At 42.5% G+C, this 17599-nt stretch overlaps 1 long non-coding RNA gene across 1 annotated transcript in view; it reads right to left on the reverse strand.

Annotated features, from left to right (window-relative positions):
• Window positions 1–17599, reverse strand: part of LOC143842672 (uncharacterized) — a 206769-nt gene that overhangs the window by 51786 nt on the left and 137384 nt on the right. The window contains exon 2 of the long non-coding RNA XR_013233272.1: window positions 13244–13450. This is a non-coding gene — a long non-coding RNA (uncharacterized LOC143842672). The remainder of the gene's footprint in view (window positions 1–13243; window positions 13451–17599) is intronic.

A 17599-nucleotide genomic window follows, 5' to 3' on the forward strand; every position in this document is an offset into this window, starting at 1 on the left:
TGTCTAATGTACCTTTTGGTTGTTGTTCAGTTTGTTTGTTGACATGAAATGTACCAATATTTTTGTGAGCCACTTTCTCCACTGGGGAGGAAAGTGGATTATGAAATACCATAAATAAATAAATATGACCATCCAGTAGGACTGCAGAGGGAGCAGTGTACCATTCTGCATATAGATATGCAGTTACCATAAGTTAGTGCTGTCCCTATCAGGATCCATGCAGTACATGAACAGGCCCAGTCTGCAAATCTGGCTACTACTGCTATCCCTAAGCAAGCAATCTCAAGCTCTAGAAATGAAGCCTTGTCAAACTCCTATTTAGGGTTGGGCTGTAATATTGCATCTGGGAATGATTATATAAATAAGAGGCCTTGGAACACATCTACAGAGAAATCGTTCAAGAGAACTATATATTGCATTCGAGGGAGCAAAATTGCCCTACTGTCTCAGATTTCTGTTTGACTGATATACATGTGAAATATTTATCTCAGGATTAATCCATTCTCAGATAAATTAGACTTAATTCTGCCAGTAATTCATCAGACTGTACTAATTAGAAGTGAACCTACATGTCTTTTCTTCCTTAGCTTATATTATCATTCTTCAACCAGACCAAAACTTTCATTAGCCTACTGCCCAGCAGGAATACTCTTCAAATATTGTAGCCAGGAGTGTCTACCTTTCTATGAAGAGGCTGTGTAGTTACTGCGGAAAAACACAAGCTCTTCCCAATGATTCATGTAGGACAAAACAGCAAATAAATCCCTTGTATACATATTATTATACTCCATGTGGAAAAACTCTGAAGTGCTTGTTATTATTGCACAGCAAGCTGAATCAAGAGAAAGAGTGGCTGTCACAAATTCTGTCTGTCAATCTACAGACTACAGCTGGCTGACCCAACACAAAGGCCTTCTTAAGCCATCTAAGGAGGTTGTTGCTGTTGGGATGGTGTCATCACCAGTGTCTAATCCTATACTGATCTGTGTGGCAAACCCAGATGGACAATCCAGTACCACTGGAACCAAGAACAATTACTACACTTACTACAATTACTGCAGGCTTAGTCCACCAAGTCCCATTCAGAAATTCTCCGCAGGCCTTGAAGCCAACTGGATCTCTAACACAAAGATTAAGAGAGACTAACTCCCTTCCATCCATGACCTAATACCTGAGATTTTGTATACTTACAGAACCCCTTATAGTAGAGTTGTCAACCTCCAGGTAGTAGCTGAAGATCTCCTGATATTTATAGATATTCATTGAATCATAGCGTTGGAAGCGGCCATAAGAACCATCTAGCCCAATGCCCTGCTCAATGCACGATCAGCTTAAAGCATCTATGTTAAGCAATCCATGTCCAGCCACTGTTTAAACAAGTCTCCAGGTAACAGAGATCAATTTGCTTGGAGAAAATGGCAGGTTTTCAGGGTGGACTAAGGCCCCCTCTCTCCCCAAACCCTGGCCTCCACCCCCAAAATCTCCATGTATTTCCCAACCCAGATCTGGCAGTCTTACGTATAGACACATGCTGACTGGAATAATGTAGCCAGTAGTAGTAGTAGTAGTATATAGTAGTAGTAGTAGAAGAAGAAGAGTTGGTTTCTATACCCTGTTTTTCACTACCTGAGGGAGTCTCAAGGTAGCTGACAGTTGCCTTCCCTTCCCCTCTCTGCAACAGATATCCTGTGAAGTAAGTGGAGCTAAAAGCTCTGAAAGTACTGCTCTGTGAGAATGGCTCTAATAGCACTGTGACTAGTCCAGGGTGACCCAACTGGCTACATGTGGAGGAACAGGGAATCAAACCTGGCTCGCCAGTTTAGAAGCTGCCACTCTTAGCCACTATGCTTTAGCATACATCTGCATCTCAGCTGAGGAAAAACAATGTGTTCGCCACCTGACTAACCTGTAAAGGCAACCAAGCTCCCCTCATTGAGACAAAGCTCAGTTAACTGCACAGGCTGGTCCTAACATTCCTTTTCATGTACTGTTGAATAAAAACATTAGTTTAACATTATGTGCTCATCTACCGATTCAGAAAAAGTAGGTCTTGCTTATTATTTCCAGCAATTCTACCCTTTCCTCATCCATGACTAATACTCCAAGATTTAAAAAAATGGCTACTAATGTTTTATTGCTTAATTTTGACAAATCCTCATGATTTGTGGAATGACCCTTTTGTGGTGAAAGTGTTATTTTAGTAGTTAGTTATACTGCAACAGGGAGCTCTTCCGCCAGGCATTTTGTTGAGGTCGACCAAATCCATCATCTTCCACTGGGACCTCGAACCTCCCTCCCACGAAAATTAATGCCTGAACCGACCAATCATGGGCTTTCCGGTATGCTGTGGTTTGAATTTACTGTTCTCACTGTTTATTATTGTTCTATTGTCATTTATGGTAAATTACTTTTTCTGTATTGTTCCTGCTCTTATGTTTTATGTGAACCACTCTGAGCCTCTGGGGAGGATGGTATACAAATGTAATAAATAAATAAATAGCTGGGGTAAAGTTCTATTCTGTGTTGTGTAGGGGGGGAAGGCTAATTCCTTATCCCAAGGCAAGCTAGCCTCGTATTTTAACAAATGAAAAGAGGACAAAGAGCAAGTGAATCGTGCTTCTCAGTTCAAAGTGCAAAAATAGAATTTTATATCTATATTCTATTAGCAACATGTGGGCCCCATATGTGGATAGCTAAGCCTGCAGATCAGAGCCATGTGGACACTAAACAGATTTTTCAGCAAATATGATGAAGTTCTTGTATGCCGCTTTTCTCTAGCAGGAGGCTCAAAGCGGCTTACAATCTCCTTCCCTTTCCTCTCCCCACAACAAACACTCTGTGAGGTGGGTGAGGCTAAGAGAGCCCTGATATCACTGCTCGGTCAGAACAGCCCAAGGTCACCCAGCTGGCTACATGTGAGGGAGCAAGGAATCAAACCCAGATTGCCAGATTAGAAGGCCATACTCCTAATCACTACACCAAGATGGGGGACACCCCAGGTTTGCAGAAAAATCTGAAATGTTTAAGGAAATATATTGGGGGGGGGGGTTGAAAGCACTCACCTCCTGCAGTCAGCTTCGGAGCCTGGGAACTCTGCTGGGTCTAGAGGCAGCAGTGACTGTGCCAGATTCAGAGGGTGCAGAGGAGAATGACAAGGATGATCTGGGGCCAGGGGACCTGTCACTATGAGGAAAGGCTGAGGGACTTGGGGATGTTCAGCTTGGAGAAGAGGAGGTTAAGAGGGGACATGATGACTGTCTTTAAGTATCTGAAAGGTTGTCACTTAGGGAAGGGCAGGGTGTCACTTATAGAAGGGCAAGGAGCAGTTCCTGTTGGCAACAGAGAATGGGACCCGCAGTAATGGCTTTAAACTATGTGTAGAACAGCACTGGCTAGATATCAGGGGGAATGTTTTCACAGTCAGAGCAGTTCAGCAGTGGAATCAGCTGCCTAAGGAGGTTCTGAGCTCCTCCTCACTAGTGGTCTTCAAGCAGCGGCTGGACAGATACTTATCCTGGATGCTTTAAGCTGACCCTGCATTGAACAGGGGGTTGGACTAGATGGCCTGTATGGTCCCTTCCAACTCTATGATTCTGTGATTCTTTGAAGCCAAACTGGGCACAGCAGTGGTGGTATAGTCCTGGATTCCTGCTGGGTCTGGTTGTGGTACAGCTCAGGAGTCTTCCTGGGCTTAGCAGCACAGCCCTGAAGCCTCACTAGGCCCAGCAGTGCACTTGACCCAACCCATTCAGCTCAGCAGTGCTGGGTAAACAGCCTGGGAGCTGCACAGGGCATGCCACCAGCAGCAACCCAACTTGGAATACATGCTGGGCCTGGTTAGGAGTCATATGGGGTACACTGCCAACCACTTGAAAGCCCCTGCAGTATACTAGGCTCTTCTGGAAAGTGGGGTAACACACATACACACACACACACACATGGGTATCATGGGCCCATACTAGTTCCCTCTAAACAAAGTGGTGCAAGCTGTCCCATAGCACCCCTTATGCCTTCATTTATTGTACCAAAAGCAAGGTGACCAGGGAGTATTACAGGTTTCCCATTGATTTATAACCTGGCTTTTCAACCAATTATCCTCAAGGCAGAAAAAAACAAATTATATCAAAATTCTGGCCAAAAGTATTCAAAGGGAAACTATAATCAGAGAAACTGTATAGTAGCCAACCAACCAAAATCCATGTTAGCCACAGAAAGCTTTTATAAACAAACAATCCCTTAAAGCAGGTTCAAAGGGGCCAAGAGAACCGTCACTATTTTCATAATGTTTCAGTTCCGGAGCTTTATTACAGGACGTTATGAGGCAGTGTTCCATCTCTGGGGCTTTTATTTTTAATCTCATATTATTTTAGCTTTTATCTATTTAGTTTAATTTAATTCCCTTTATCCTAACATTAGTACTTTAACTTTGTTCTACTTTATCAAGCTTTTACTCTGGCTTGTTTTCTTTCCTTTTATCTCTGTTTTGTAGGCTCAGTGGTGAAGTCTCCCTTTCCTCCCCATGCGGGATGGGCGTGGCAGGAATGGTTGGAAACAGATCAAAGGGTTTCTCACAATTACTGCTTTCTTTTTCTTATTTTATCATTCCTTATTTCTCTCCCTCTTTCTTCTCTTCCATTTTCCTCCTTTGAGAAACTACTAGAGCTGTTTGAGGCTGTGAGGGAAATGCACTGAGTTCTGAATGAATTGCAGATGCCTGTTGAGCTTATGCATATATTTGTTCATTTTTTGTTTGTTTGTTGGGCGGGAGGTTGTAGTCTATATGAGTTGTGTTTTTCATTTTCTATTTTGGCATTATTATTTGTCTAATTTATCTAATAATGTCCATAATCCGAAGACCATCACTGAAAATTCTTTTATTATATTTCTATTATTTTTCCTTCCAACCAGGCAATGATCTCATCCATACTTGATTAGTTCCGAGCAAGGTTGCTTTTTTATTTCTGCATACCTTGCCTTTCCTCCGCAGCTCACAGAATACAATTTTAAAAATGCACACTAAACCCCCAAATACCCCTTTCCCTATAAAACACATGCAGTCTGTTGTCAGGTAGCCACCAGCTCCTGCTATGAACTGACTGACCAGAGTCCCAGAACTCCTCACACAGAAATGCTTCACTCATCTCCCCCCCCTCAAAACACACAGACCTTTCTGTTCCCATGCTCTGGGCCAGATGGTTCTTTATCACACTTTCAGATGTTTTGGCTATTTCCTTCCCATCTAGAGGGGCTAAATGAAAGATATGATTACTAACTAGTGACCTGGGGAAAATACAGCCATGCATATGTGTTGTACTAGACATGTAGCCATGCAATGTACTCCAGTGAATGGCTTGTCAAACACCAATGAGAGGATATTTGTGACTCCTAGTTGTGATGAGATCTAAACCCACAGGGACTTGGACATTCTTAGTGGGAGTTACAGCAAAGGAACAGGCTCTGCTTGATGCCAGAAGGGCTACCTTATGTAGGAATACCCAATAGGTGGATCCTGAGTCCCATAGTTGGCAGATAGAGATATATAAGAGGAGACTGTCTTTTATACATGGGTCTTGGGATATGAAGTGGTTTTCAAGGTCACATTTTTTAGAATATGCAAGATGTGTAGTGTGTATGATTCAATGACATATACAAAGAATATCCCACAAAAGGCTTTGGAGGAGATGTGTAGGTAGCATTTAGAAAAAAACTTCCTGGTATTTTTCAAATACTCTCCTGCTATGTCGTGATTAGCTCAGTTGGGGACTTCCTGCTTCTTTAAGCATGCTCCCTCTTTGTTTGCCTTCAGATGATGATGTAGAAGAAGAATAGTGAGACTGCTAGGAGGTTCTCTCTTCTCCCTGTCTTTTCAACGTTGTTTCAATTATCCGTAAAGCTATTTATTCTTTAAGCAGCTGGTGCTTTGCTCCTTTGCATTTTTTATCTCTGCCAACAATGATCAGCACCTTGAATTTAACTCTTAAACAATCTGTCAGCTGATGTAGCTGTTTAAAGATGGGTGAAATATGACCTTATTAGCTAGCCTCTGAATATTACTATAGCAATAATAGAACTTGGAAAGTACCAATGGAGCTGGGCATCATCAGCATCCTGATGGAGCCCACTTCAAAACCAGATAAACTCTCCCAGTAGCTTAATTGTATATAAGACATTAAACAACATGTGGGGCAATACAAATCCCTGGTAGGCCCCTTCAAGACAGCTCCTGCCCAGAAAAAGAAATGGCAGCCTTTCACCATCATCTTCTGGATTCTTCCAGATAAGTAAGATCAGAATGTGGTACCTTCAACTCCCAGCACAAAAGTCTACCAAGATACTATGGCCAAATGGCATTGAAAGCCACATTGAAAGGGAAGTCCAAGAGAAGATTCTGTGCTTCCTCCTTCCCTTGTTCTTTGTAATGTACAATGATACCAATAGATGGGAATCAGTCTCCAGGCCAAGGGGCAGGAGATCTACCATGCTAAGACAAACATTTAAAATCACTATATAGCAAACCACATCTCAGTACAACTTTAATATCACGCGAGTCAGTTGCCATAGCTGAATGCAACAGACCCTGCCAAGGGCATTGAGCATGTGTCAGGCTGCAAAGAGGTCCTTAACCTTTAATTGAGATTTTGAAAAAACCAACCTTCACTTCCATGCAACAGTCATTTAGTTTTAGCTTTTTTAAAATTAAAAAAAGCATGTGACTAAGAAACAATCCTTCCAGAGCTCTCTCCATCATTGCATCGACAATGGAATATTAAGGCTCGCTCACTCCAGTGAAATAAAGCAATCTTCTGACAAGTCAGTGCTGTCCTTTTCCTAATTCACACGTCTGTCGTTTTTCACATCACTATTCCAAGGCTATTTTTAAATCCAAAGTTGCAGCTGTCATTGTGTCTCCCCCATCCATACACCCATAATGAATGAAACACCAGGCAAGCAAAGTCACTCGAGAGAATACATGTTTCCTGGAGGGCAGGAGTGGACCCCCGGCATCAATCCAGGATGCACAGGGGTAATTTTTACTTTCTGTTCTTTCTGCTACAAAATGCAGTTTTTAATTTAAAAAAAACGTTAAGAAGTTATGAGAAAGAGAAACTATTTTTGCATATACAGGAGAGCTGAAGTACAACATCTCTTCCAAATTCTCTATTGCAGATATTGTCCTGACATCCATCAAAAGCCTGAATATTCTCTGGTTTTTAGGTCTCTATATTTGACACTCAATGAGAACTTATTTCAGAACTTGAAGGTTGATATTTTGTAATACTTTGTAGTTGACCCAGAATCATGTTGATGGTTTGCCTTGGCAGTTTTGGGTTGGAAATTCCTAGAGGTCTGAGGGTGGAGCCTGGGGAAGACACGGACCTCAGTGGATTATAATGCCATAGAGTCCACTCTCCAAAGCAGACATTTTCCCCAGTGCACTAATCTCTGTAGTCTGGAGATCAGTTGTAATATGCAGAGATCTATAGGCCCCACCTGGAGGTGGACAACCCTAGTTTGACTCCATTGACCATTAACACTCTGTGTAAGGTCACAGTAATTTTCAGACTGTCTACCTTCAGGATCTCTTTCCACATCAACAATTTCAAGGGACTTCTAACTTTCCCCCAAAGAATCCCTGCAGAAGATTCTAAGGCATATTGGAGAGTCTATCTTAATTGGCCTCACTGTTATTCAGTGTCAAGGGAAAATATGTAAACGTTCTAAAATGTTTTATGTAAACCGCCCAGAGCCGTGGGGAAGGGCGGTATAAAAATCTAAATAAATAAATAAAATAAAATAATATATATATATATATATATATCTTAGAGTATATTCTGTGTTGGTATCTTGGCTTCCTACCAAGGAACTGTCACAACCAGGGTTGGGCTCTTTGGTGCCTGAAGTGGCCGGTCTCTCCGGGTACAGCCAGCACCATACCGTGGGGGAGGGGAGGGGAGGCTCTGATGCCCGCACCTCCCCTCCTCCCCCTGCAGTGTGGTGCTGGTTGCGCTGGGAGAGACTGGCAGCTTCGGGCGCCGAAGCACCCAACACTTGTCACAACCCCCTGTTCAGGTTTTTCTTTGGTTATTATATTGTATACCTCTTTACCAGGTTTCTCAGGCTGAAGAATTGCATACCACTTCACCACCCGCATCATTCTTTTACATTACTTAAAAGCTGACATAAACAAATTTAATAAAACCTGACATAAACAAACTCGAGACCTTCCAGATGTGATGCCTGCAGCAGATTCTTGGTGTCTCTCTATGTGATCATAATTGAAATGAGACAATTATGACAAAACGTGACATCCAGCCACAAATTAAAGAACAAATCCAAAAGCACAGGCTGCAATGGTTTGGCCATGCCTGCAGAATGAACACCAGCAGACTGCCACACAAACTCCTCTGGCGAGAACGACCAACTGAATAGAAGATCCAGCCACTGCCACCAAAGAAAATATGGCTTAAACAGATCAAGGAAGACCTTAGAAACCAGTGATTGACTATCCGTGTGGTCAGAACTAACGCCACCCATCACCAAGAGCGGAAACATATTATAAACAAGGCAAAAAATCCAGCGGAACCTCAAGCAGCGTATTGGCTGAGAGGTTCTCTGCGCGGCCAGGAACATTCCAGCCTGCTAGGTAATGACCATGCTTTGGCATATACACAGTATTCCTGAAACATAGAGCACATTCCAACTTCAAATCCAGACCCCATTCCCCTCAGTACTATAGAGACTTTTTCCACTCCAGGAATTTGCCCCACCTTTTCCAGGACCATCCCAGGACCATCCCAGGACCATGCTAGGACCATCCCAGGCAGGGTCCAACTCAGGGTCTCTGTTGCCCCATGGCAAGGGAAAACAGATATATCCGTGTGTCCTTTTTTGCTATGGAGGGCAACAGGGCCAGTGTTGGAGCAGGCCCTTGCAGCAAGGGAAGAGTTAGGCCAACCTGGGCTGGCTCCTCCCCCAACTATGACATTCCGGAAGGGAGAGGAGAAGAAAGAATTGTGTTCCACTGTGCATATGTCATAGAATCCAAGCCGCTGATGTTGTTAATGGATGCAACCACAAAATGGTTGCTGTGAGAGGTGGAGCCAACATAAAATGAGTGCTGTGGGAGGTCAAGTCACAAACATCCTCACACAGAGAAAGCCCAAGGCCAAGTGAGAAAAGTGGTATTTTTTAAGGGTATGATAGCAGAAACCAACACTGCTGTGGTGGCAGCCGTTGTAACAACATTTTTGAAATTCTGTACAGCCAATCAGATCTCCAGTAGCCAATTAGATGCCATGATGGGCAAAAGACTAATTTAGCCCAATCCACTTTCTAAAAGCAGTTGGCAGGGATCCAAAAAGGTGTCAGAGGGCATCATGGAGCCTCTGAGTACTACAGTGGAATCCCATGGTATATGCTATAAGCATATTTGCTTTGACAGAATATGTAAAACTATGCTACTATATATATTAACACAGATAAAATTATGATGACCGGAGAGTAGACATTACAATCAATTGTGTCAGAAAGAAGCAGATGAAAGAATCACCAAGTTGATCTTGACTCAATATATATTACCATCGAACCACTTCCCTGTTATCCCTGTTATATTTTATAAAAAGTAACTTCAAAGCACTTTGATCCTAGTGCTTTCACTTTGCCAAAAGAGCCAATTACATATTTGATATCACCTAACGCACTCCTGATTAAGAGTAATGTTATCTACTTGTAGTGGAGATGGAAGATTAATGTCCTTTGCAAACAGCAATCACCTCAAGTCTCATCACCTGAGTGACAGTGTGTGCAAGGGAGATTTGGGAAGTAATTTCTAAATAGGGAGTAAATTTCACTTGCTTTAAAGGTTATTTGTCCTTTTCCATTTCCAGTCAGTGAGATAGCACACTCAATTTCAACTTCCTCGTTTCCTGAGACAAGTGATAGTTCAGATATATGGTTTTGTTCATAGATTTTGGCTTTATTATTCTATCACATATTATCATTATTTAATAAAGACTATAATTTTGTCCTCTAGTTACACCTAGTAGTTTCCAATAATATAATATTAGGTAATTTAAGAGATCAGATTAAAAACCCCAAGGAAGATAATTTTTGGTAATAGGAGACATCAACATAATTACCTGTGAGTTTTTCAGAATTTCTCGGCCCACCTGATTCTTGGCATAGGCCACTGTACAAAGGAGTAAGTTATTCAGACACTTGCAGCAGCAGATGTTTTAACTAAAGAAAAAACTCCGGGGTCAGAACTATCATTACACAAGACAAGGGAGCCTGTGTCAGGCTGCAGAGATGAGGGCCCACAAATTGTTCAACTTATTATTGAGTGTGGGCCTGTTTGGATTATCTGTCCTGGCTTCAAACCCTTTCAGGCTGCCTTCAGTCATATACAGTACTCTAAATGCTTTGAAAACTAAAATAGCCTATCAGATGTTGTCAGATAAAACGTCTCTAATATTTTCCTTTGCTGCAAAATGCAGCCGCCTGTGTTCTGACTAGGACTCCTTGGAAGACCCATATCCCAGTGGTCCCTAACCTTTTTATCACCGGGGACCACTCAACGCCGGGGACCACTCACCAGGGACCACTCAACGCCTTTTACTGAGGCCCGGTGGGGGGGGGTAGTTTACTCCTCTACTCTCAACCACTGCCCTAGCGCTCTCTGATCGCTATGGTAATGTTTAAACATCCCTTCAAAATAAGATACAGACATGCCACAACAATGAAGTGTGTTGTAAAGGGCTGGGGGGAATGAAGTAAAGGGGGGGGCAAAGGGGGGGAGTAAAGGGGGGGAGAAGGTGTCCTTCGGGGCCCACCTCCAATTAGTTGAAGGACCACATGTGGTCCGCGGCCCACAGGTTGGGGATCGCTACCATATCCAACCTGTCCTTTAGCAGATATACTGACTACCGATTGTATTCCAGGTCAAGTTTCAAGTGTTGATTTTAACCTTTAAGGCCATATGCAGCCCAGACCCTGCATGCCTACTAGACTGCCTCTCTCAGCCAATACCAACAGGCTAGTGGTCCCCAGCCCCAAGGAAATCCATCTGGCCTCAACCAGAGTCATGGCCGCTTTGGCCTTGGCTCCTGCCTGATGGAATGAGCTCTGAGAAAACATCAAAGCCCTGTTGAAGCTCACTGAGTTCTGCAGGGCCTACAAAATGGAGCTCCTCCACTAGGCCTATGGTTGAGGCCAGAAAAATAGTCAACATGTAATTGGCCTCCCTCCTGCATTGTACCCCCACCTGAGCACTGGTTCCTTGTCCATGAGATTTTTTTAGAATTTTAGAACAGATTTTAGAATTGTCAAACATGTTTCTGTCTAGGTAAGTATTATGTCCACTGGCACCCAGCTGAAACATCAGCTGCTTTCTGAAAAGCTATGCATATTAAAAGTACTGAAATATCCCTATATGTCAAACACAGGTAGTTACCACAGGATTTTAAAAATCAGGGCAAAACTGGATGCGGCATAAGAGACAAATGATCCAGATCTCCAGTGGCTTATTGTTCTAGGTCAAAGCAGCTGTTGAGAAGGGAGGATTCGTTTGGAGGAAGCAATGCCAAGACAGAGCACACACACACTTTCTACCAAATTAAATCACTCCCAAAGTTGCTGTTAGCTTGTGAAAGAGGGGGGCTCAGGACAGAGAGATGCAGATACCTCACGCACCTCAGAGGGTGTCTTTTGTGGGGAGAGGGAATGGAAGGCGATTGTAAACCAATTTGAGACTCCTTCTGGTTGAGAAAAGTGGCATATAAGAACCAACTCTTCTTCTGTCTTTCTCTATAGATCTCTGTTTAAGACAGAATAGTATAAAAATGCTTCATTCAACCTCTCTTTCACCTGTTCAGCTTGCCAGAATGTACCAAGGAGATGGTGATGTATGTTGGCATTGCAGGGAATCACAAACTGATTCCATATATACAGGTTGGAAATGCATTGGAGTAAAAAAAAAATTGGAAGATGGTAACTCTATTGTTGACAAGAGGATTGGGTGGTTAATATTAAAATATTGAAATATTTTTGCTAAATTATACTCTTTGAACCCAAGGAAGCTCCAGATAATTGCTTTGCATACCATTTCCACTGCTAGGCTAACCTTTGCCAAAGTACAGAAGCAAAATAAAATTCCAACAAGAAGAGAATTTGTAGAACAAATAAATTAGATTTAAACTGGCATACTGTGTTGTTGTATGGAACAACTGGCGAAAGGTTTTTTTTTCTTTTTTCTCCTTTCTTTATGATTATTTTCTTATCAATTGTAATTTTTATTAACCATATAAAGAATAAAAATGCTAAACCTTCTCTTCTCCAACACCTCACTCCCATCCCTATGAACAAATGCTTTCAATTTTTCAAATTTAAAAAATAGGCAATCCTGATCACAAATTTCCTGCACTGTATCTAGTCAATCCTTTAGAGTCACTGCCCACTTGTGTGAAGATCTCAGGAAGTACAAAAGCTTAACAAAATTCACCATTACCATTTTGCCCAAAGTTGTGATCTCCTCCTGCATCACCACCCACCAGCTACTAGAAGTATATTTCTTCTTAATGCAGCAATATTTTATGCAATAATTCCTTCTGCTCACCAGTTTACAATGCTATTTTGTATAGTCACATTAAATTAAATAATAAATAAAATAAATACTGCAGCATGCATCCTACTGTCTGTTGTTTCCGTGACATGACAATTGTACTGCAAAACAACAATGAAAAATAATGTGGATTCAACATCAGTTCTATTGTATTTTGAATAGATGAAACAGTTTTATCCCAAGACAGGACAATGGTCCATCTTTCCACTACTACCTGAGATTCCTGAAAAGAACAGACTAGAAACAAAAGGCAGAACATGCAAAGTAGGTGCTCTGTGTGCAAGGCATGTGGTCTACTACTGAACCATAGACCTTCCCCATGTGGCACCCTTCTGGGTCTGCTGCTCATATGCGTATAGCCAGCACCACTGTGAATTATTGCAAGGTCTGAAAAATAGCTGAATAACTGTCAGATTTTTCTCTCACATTTTAATGGAATAGTAGCTAGAATGTCTGAAACTGCAAAACCATAATCACTTAGTACAGTTGATGAAATATCACTATTCAACATTCAGTGACAAAAACTCATATCCACACCTTAATCTGTCAGTGTGAAAATAAATATTTCTGTCTCCTCTTCAATCCAAGTCATAAATGCTCCATAAATTCCCTCTTCTGACCTACCTGTGGAAGATTTCTGGCAGACTGACAATAAATCAATAGGATATTTGGAGGTGTCACTTGACTGTAAACTTTCCCAGAAATGAGATGTTCAAGAAGAGTTCTCTGTTAGCATTGTCTGCATTCTTTATTTCATCTTTGTGGGCAGATGGTATTCGACATTCTCTCACCAACACGATCAGAGTCCACAAATGCAAGTTAACAAAGGTTCTGAAAAAAAGCCATACAATAACTGCATTATGACACCCATCATTCGCAAAGGTGGGGAATTTCAGTTAAGTATGACCCAATATAGGGCCCTCAATTGTGGGGACCCACAGGGAACCATACTTTCCCTAATGCTACGTATGCCCCCTCGACCAGCTGATCCAGAGTTGCAGGCTGGGTTGCCACCCATATGCTGATGACACCCATTTATTACTGTTAAGGGACAACCATCTGTCAGCACCACCAGATTGACTGGCTAGGTGCCTGGAGGCCCTAGTAGACTGGATTATGCAGCTGAAGTTAAATCCAGCCAAGACAGAGGTCCTCTGGCTAAGTTGGCACATAGAGAGGCAGGTTATACAGCGCCCAGCACTTGACAGAGCCCAATTAGCACTGCTGCCTTCTGTTAAGAGCTTAGGTATGATTTTGGTTGCCTCCCCATCAATAGAGGCCCAAATCATGATGGTAGCTCACCAAGCCTTTTTCCACCTATGCCTAGCATGGCAGCTTGCACCCTTATCTCTCAATTTTGGAACTAGCCAGAATGATCCATGCAAGGTCACCTATGGATTAGACTTCTACAACTTGCTCTACACAGGGCTTCCCTTGAGGCTGCTCCAGAAACTCCAGCTGGTTCAAAATGCAGCAGCACAAGTCCTTACAGGACTCCTGTGTTGGTCTGTTATATAATTTGTTAGGGAAATTAGAGAATCTCTGTGTTTTTAACCCAATTACTGTTTTAATGATGTTGTCACCTGCCCAGAGCTGTATTAGGAGGGTGGGCTGGGGAAATCTTATGCTGTAGTCATTATGATATACATGATGTATATGTAACATGACTATTCCATTGTTAGCATCAGCAAGTGCATTGGGACTCCAGACTCCAGAACTCTTCTGGTCATAACCAGCAACAGAAATGCCCTGAACATGTAAATTCTGGATCATACCCATTGTGTTTCAGGCAGAGTGCAGTGTTGAAGAACAATGGACTCTAATCTGGAGAGAACTGGATTTGATTCCCCTCTCCTTCACATGAAGCCAGCTGAGTAACTTTGGACTAGTGACTAGTCACCATTCTCTTAGAATTGTTCTCACATAGCAGTTATCTTATGTCTCTCTCAGCCCCACCTGTCTCTCAGGGACCCATTATGCACGGAGTGGAAGGTCCACATTCGGGATGGAATGGCGGGAGCTAAAATCACCAATTATGTACACTGCAGGCGGCAACCGGGAGCAGAGTCAACGTATGCTGCTGAAAAAGCTGCGTTAGCAAGATGCGGAAGAAAGTGGAGCTTCCCGGGACAAGGGCACAAGCAGAAGCACCTCCGGAGTAGCCACGTGCATAATCGGATACTCTGGGTTTTGCCGCCGTTGCGTTCCTTCCCGTGCATAAGCTGTTTGCTTCACTTCTTCCTCCTCTGCATTCTCCATGCCGCTGTTTCAGCGGCCATGCATAATAGGCCAGGGTGACAAAGGGAAAGATGTTTGTCAACTGCTTTGGTTTTCTTTGGCTAATGAAAAGTGTGGCATAAAAAACAGCTTTTATTCAGCTCTTTACAAGTTGGAAACAACAATTCCCTTCCACTAAGCTCATCTGCTAATACTTCCTTCAAGGGAGACAGGCTTCTTCCGATGGAGAATTAATTTGGAAGAGACATTACTGTAATTTTTCTACGGGTGCCTCACGTAATAACATAGAACTGGGAAATTCTTCAAATGAGAAAATCCAAGCATCAGTGATAGATGTGCTTTATCAGTGGGACAGGGCTCATTTATAAGTATCCATCACATCATAGATGGATTTGTTGCTTATTTGTGAGATCTTCCCTTTTTGTGTCTTTTCCTTTTCCATCTCTGACACTGATTTCCCTCTGTGCCTGGGTAGTCCAGCAGGGTTGCCAGACAGAATGACTGAAGAAACCATAGGGGCAGTGGAACAGTTAAAATGTTACATTTTAATTTTTTTAAGGTTTTAAATATGGTTTTAATGTGATTATGTGTTGTGAGCTGCCCTGCTTTCGGGGAGGTGCAGTCTAGAAATCACCAAAGCATAAATAAAGAGCAAGAAACATGTTCATACTACCCTTGATGGTGTAGTGGCTACAACTGACTCTGCATTACAATTCACAATTCATTTTGTTAGGCTTGGGCATATGCTCATTAAGCTATTTAATTAAGAAACTGGTTATTACATCTGTGTTCCTACAGCTCTGGAGACATTCTGTCATCTGCATTCCCCAGATGTTACTGTGGCAATATAAATACAATATAAATATAATTCTATAGTGAGATGGCCAAATCCGATTTTAGTCCCAGTTGTCTGCTTCAGTAAAATTGACTTGAAGATCTACCACACGACTTTGTTATTTGCAACGAGGAGGCATAGATGTTAGCACAGATAAATCAGCAGCAACACAACAAGAGTCTTGAGCCTTTCCTTATTCCATTATAACATATACCATATCATCAGATCTTGGAAGCAGGGTCTGTATTTGGATGAGCTTCCAGGGAGGGTGGTATATAAATATAATAAATAAATAAATAAATAAATGGGAAACCACCAAGGAAAATTCTTCAGAGGAAGGTAATGGCAAGCCACTTCAGCCCCCCCCCCTTTCTCTCTCTCTCTCTCTCTCTCTCTCTCTCTCTCTCTCTCTCTCTCTATCTCTATCTGTAGTGGCTAAGAGCAACAGCTTCTAATCTGGTGAGCTGGGTTTGATTCACTGACCCTCCACATGCAGCCACCTGGATGACCTTAGGCTTGTCACAGCCCTGATAGCATTGATCTAACTGAGCAGTCCTGTCAGAGCTTGCTCAGCCTCACCTACCTCACAGGTCACTTCTCCATAGGTAGAAAAGGCTGAGAGGGTGGTCATATGGAAGCAAGGCTAATCCCCGCTTTCATATGATGTAGCCACTGGGCAGAGGCCTGTCACGTATTGGGTTCTCAGCTGCCCCAGGCTGAGGGAACACAGGAGAATCTGCGTTCCCTCAGCTCACTGTAAGAGCCAACACGGCCTGTCCCATGGCAGGCCTGTATGGACAGAGAAGAACCAGCCTGGCTCCTCCATGCCCTACGGTAGTCCAGAGGGAGCAAAAAATGTCCCAGTTGGCTTCACAGTGCTTTGCCGCACTGCCAGGCAAACTGGGGCATTTTTAAAAATTGCACAGGAAGGTGAGATTACATTCCACGCAATCCCACCTTCCTGCAGAATAACCCCCCCTGGTGCACTGGAACCATTCTGCCACTGCTGTGTTTCCCAGGGGGACACATTTTAGCACTGCAGCATATCCAGCACTGAAATGTGTCCCCTGGGGAGAAACAGAAAGCTGCAGAGCATGCAACTCCACAGTTATACATCGGCAGCAGCCTGGAATGGTACCATTGGTACGGAATTGGCCACAAAGTGTCTATTGTGGAGAGTGGAAGGTAATTGTAAACCACTTTGAGACTCCTTCTACCACAACATCCCCAAAAGATTCAAGGAAACTAACAAAAAAACATTACAATAATAGTGACATAAAGACAATCTGAAAAATCAGCCCATAAATCCCACCATAATCAGATACTATCAAATGCAACGTTAGGAGTGTGTACTGTGGAAAAAATTGTGTTCTTATTTTTGATCCAGAATTCAGAAGGGATTTTATCATGATTGCTTAAATTTACATAGGATATGGATTTCAAATCCAGACCATTATTTTCAGTGTATTTGAGTGTCCAGAGCAGCTGTTTATAAAGATAAATGGCCCCAAAGTTGCATGTAATAGTCTTCTCTCAAATCTAAGAACCCAACCCCAGCCCCAAGTTTCAATGAAGTGGGCCATAGAGTTCAATTTTACAGACCTCAGCAGATGCCTCTTGGTACAAGTACACTTCTCTCTGCTCAACTGGTTTCTATCAGGTGGAAGGGCCGTTGGCCAATAGCATGAAAAGAGAAACCTGACTGCATTCATTTCCTTTTCCTACTGTTATAAGGACTGGCTGACAATTGGGGATGGAATTTTATGTGAGCCATCTCGAGCCTTCGGGGGGAGGCGGGATAATAATAATAATAATAATAATAATAATAATAATAATAATAATAATAATAATAATAATAATTGCAGCAGAACTAGTGCTGCCTGTTCACTAAAGAATCTCCGACTTTC

This window comes from Paroedura picta, chromosome 8 (assembly GCF_049243985.1).
Source record: "Paroedura picta isolate Pp20150507F chromosome 8, Ppicta_v3.0, whole genome shotgun sequence".
NCBI lineage: Eukaryota > Metazoa > Chordata > Lepidosauria > Squamata > Gekkonidae > Paroedura > Paroedura picta.